Source organism: Bison bison, unplaced genomic scaffold (assembly GCF_000754665.1).
Source record: "Bison bison bison isolate TAMUID 2011002044 unplaced genomic scaffold, Bison_UMD1.0 scf7180017864338, whole genome shotgun sequence".
NCBI lineage: Eukaryota > Metazoa > Chordata > Mammalia > Artiodactyla > Bovidae > Bison > Bison bison.
In genome coordinates this window covers 679,112-683,427 of record NW_011494910.1, presented here as the reverse complement: position 1 = coordinate 683,427, position 4,316 = coordinate 679,112, and the positions used below count along the sequence as shown (strand labels likewise).

The 4,316-nt window shown below is 40.5% G+C and overlaps 1 pseudogene; it reads left to right on the top strand.

Moving 5' to 3' along the window:
- The first annotated feature begins 2,789 nt into the window (after nt 1-2,789).
- Nucleotides 2,790-4,316, top strand: part of LOC104998861 — a 1,884-nt pseudogene continuing 357 nt past the window's right edge.

The window sequence follows — 4,316 nt, the reverse complement described above, 5'->3', positions numbered from 1 at the left end:
AATCCCACTGCTGGGCATACGCACTGAGGAAACCAGAAGGGAAAGAGACACGTGTACCCCAATGTTCATCGCAGCACTGTTTATAATAGCCAGGACATGGAAGCAACCTAGATGTCCATCAGCAGATGAATGGATAAGAAAGCGGTGGTACATATACACAATGGAATATTACTCAGCCATTAAAAAGAATTCATTTGAATCAGTTCTAATGAGGTGGATGAAACTGGAGCCTATTATACAGAATGAAGTAAGCCAGAAGGAAAAACATAAATACAGTATACTAACACATATATATGGAATTTAGAAAGATGGTAACAATAACCCTGTGTACGAGACAGCAAAAGAGACATTGATGTATAGAACAGTCTTATGGACTCTGTGGGAGAGGGAGAGGGTGGGAAGATTTGGGAGAATGGCGTTGAAACATGTAAAATATCATGTAAGAAACGAGTTGCCAGTCCAGGTTCGATGCACGATCCTGGATGCTTGGGGCTAGTGCACTGGGACGACCCAGAGGGATGGTATGGGGAGGGAGGAGGGAGGAGGGTTCAGGATGGGGAACACATGTATACCTGTGGCGGATTCATTTTGATATTTGGCAAAACTAATACAATTATGTAAAGTTTAAAAATAAAATTAGAAAAAAAAAAAAAAACCGGTGTCATGCCCAGCTGTCTTAAATCTGGCACTAAATAGAGAGAAGAAAAGCATTTCTTTTGAGAATTAGTAATTACCAGCTAGACCTTGTGCAGATTTGCAGCCCACAATTCACACTATCCTGGGGGTTCAAAAAATCTAAAGCCAAACATTTATTTTTTGTATGATCCTGAGCTAGCAATGTCCTCAGGTGCTTGGCAGTAGCAAATAGAAAACATTCCAGAGGAAAGCGATTTCAATCCAAGCATCAGAGAATTACCACAGATTCAGGTTTAAGAAACATGAGCTTCCCAAAAAATCACAAAACACAAGGAAACAAGATACCATGAGTGAGGTCCCATAAGGGAAAAAGTAGACGGCATATAGTGGTTCACAACCTAGGGTAACTTTGTCCTCCAAAAGACATTGTTGGTTGTCACAGCTAGGAGGGGAATGTGTACGCCCTTGGCATCTAGTGTGCAGAGTCCAGTTGCTGTCAAACACTCTCTAATGTGCAGGACAATCTTCTACAATAAAGTCTTCCCTGGCTCAAGATGTCAATAGTGTTAACACTGAGAAACCCTGAGAGAGCAGAATCATGCCTACTGCTAAGTCACTTCAGTCGTGTCCAACTCTGTGCGACCCCATAGACGGCAGCCCACCAGGCTCCCCCGTCCCTGGGATTCTCCAGGCAAGAACACTGGAGTGGGTTGCCATTTCCTTCTCCAAAGCATGAAAGTGAAAAGTGAAAGTGAAGTTGCTCAGTTGTGTCCGACTCTTAGCGGCCCCATGGACCGCAGCCTAGTAGGCTCCTCCATCCATGGGATTTTCCAGGCAAGAGTACTGGAGTGGGGTGCCATAGCCTTCTCTGGAATCAGGCCTACAAGGCTTCTATTTTGGATCTGAAAAAAACATATATAATGTGTATAAACTTAAGGAAAATTAAAATATCCAAAAACAGCAAAGGAATATATTATCAAGCAGATTTGAAGAGCCAAATAAAATTTTTTTAAATTAAGTAAAACAACTGAACTAAAAAATTCAGTGGAACAAACATTCTGAAAAATAGCCTGGAATTATCTAGTAAAATTAAAGATATACATAATCTGTGACCCAACAATTCCACTCCTAGTACATAGCCTTGAGAAATTCATGCACATGTGTTTCAATACGCATTGTTGAAAATAGTGCCTCCATAAAAAGGGGAAAAGACTAATCCAGATATCCATCAAAAACAGAATAAAAGGTGTAATATTTTCATGAACTGTACTGCCTCAAAGCATGGAAAGTAAGTGACCCACAGGTACAAACATGGATTAATTTTCAAATATTATGTTGAATAAAAGATGTAAGACCCAAATATAGAGTATTATATTAAAACAGACAAACAAAAATGGATATAGGTGGTAAAACTGTAAAGAAAAGCAAAGAAATTGTTAGACTAAAGCCAGAGTGATGATCATCTCTGGTGGAGGAAGTGGTGGTTGAGGATCAGGAACAGAGACAGAAATTCTGGACTTCAGTAAAGTTCCATTTCTAGGGTGATTACTTAGTATTTGTTTCATAATTAATTGTTAAGCTGTGAAAGTGAAAATGTTGGTCCCTTGGTCGGGTCTGACTCTGTGGCCCCATGAACTGTAGCCCTTCAGGCTCCTCTGTCTATGGAATTCTCCAGGAAAGAACACTGGAGTGGGTTCTCATTTCCTTCTCCATTTATATTTTGCACTTTTCTGAATTGTGTTACATTTTCTCAATTTAAAAAAAGTTTGAAAAAGACGTTTGAAAAATGAAATGGACAGGTTAAACACCAGCTTAGGAAAAGCTGAAGTGAGATTTACGATATTGGAAGACAGATCTAAAGAAGCTCTTCAGAACACAGTTCAGAGAGACAAAGAGATAAAAAGTAGGAGAGAAAGATTGAACTGGAATTCTAAAGACATGACACAAAGAAGGGCAGTATTTGAAGAGCTAAAAGCTGAAAGTTTCTCAGAACTAAAGAACAAACAACTGACAAAATTGGGAAGCCCAGATAATCACAAGCAGTTTAAATAAAAAGTATATACACCTATAACATATATTGAAAATTTCATAATGTGTAGATTTAAAAAAATGGCTCCATGTAGCTCTTGGTACTTGACCCAACTTCTGTCAAAATGTCTCCTGTTTCTGAATTTCTGTGCAAGCCCAGCATGAAGGGTAATCACACTACACCTTTAAGTACAGACAGGTCAGTCAAAGCATAGAACAACTCTGATGCTGAGTAGAATGCTTTGAACATTGAAACAGCCATCAAGACCAAAGGTATGGATTCGGTTACCATCATCCACATTTTGACCAAATGCGGCAATGAAAAGAGACAGGATATTGCCTACCATAGAAGGACCAAAAAGAAACTTGCATCAGCACTGAAGTCAGCCTTGTCCAGCCACCTAAAGATGGTGATTTGAGAACTATTGAAAACACTTGCTCAGTATTATGCTTCTGATTTGAAAGCCTCCGTGAAGGGGCTGGGGTGCAATGAGGATTCCCTGAGATTATTTGCTCAAGGACCAACCAGGAGCTACAGAAAATTAACAGAGTCTACAAGGGAATGTACAAAATTGATCTGGAGAAGGACATTATTTCTGAAACATCGGTGACTTCTGCAAGTAGTCAGTTGCCCCTGTAAAGGGTAGAAGAGGAGAGGATGAGGCTCTGTCATTATGTACTAACTGACCAAGATACCTGCAGTCTCTATGGTACTAAAGAGAAGAGGAGAGAACTGATGTTCTTAATGGATAAACATCGTGACCAAGCGGAGTGTGTGTCACCTCCAGAAAGTACTTGAAAGGTACAAGAGTTATGTCCCTTAGAGATTTATAAACATAACGGCACCCCACTCCAGTACTCTTGCCTGGAAAATCCCATGGACGGAGGAGCCTGCTAGGCTGCAGTCCATGGGGCCGCTAAGAGTCGGACACGACTGAGCAACTTCACTTTCACTTTTCACTTTCATGCTTTGGAGAAGGAAATGGCAACCCACTCCAGTGTTCTTGCCTGGAGAATCCCAGGGATGGGGGAGCCTGGTGGGCTGCCGTCTCTGGGGTTGCACAGAGTCAGACACGACTGAAGCAACTTAGCAGCAGCAGCAGAGAGCATAAAGAAAGCTGTGGTACATATACACAATGGAGTATTACTCAGCCATTAAAAAGAATATATTTGAATCAGTTCTAATGAGGTGTGATGAAACTGGAGCCTATTATACAGAGTGAAGTAAGCCAGAAAGAAAAACACCAATACAGTATACTAACGCATATATATGGAATTTAGAAAGATGGTAATGACAACCCTGTATGCGAGACAGCAAAAGAGACACAAATGTATAGAACAGTCTTTTGGACTCTGTGGGAAGTGGCAGGGGATGATTTGGGAGAATGACATTAAAACATGTATAATATCATATAAGAAACGAATCACCAGCCCAGGTTAGATGCAGGATACAGGAAGCTTGGGGCTGCTGCACTGGGATGACCCAGAGGGATGGTATGGGGAGGGAGGTGGGAGGAGGGTTCAAGCTGGGGAACATGTGTACACCCGTGGCAGATTCATGTTGATGTATGGCAAAACCAGTACAATATTGTAAAGTAAAAAAAAATAAAATAAAATAAATAAAATAAATAATACTAGCAAACTTCAAAAAA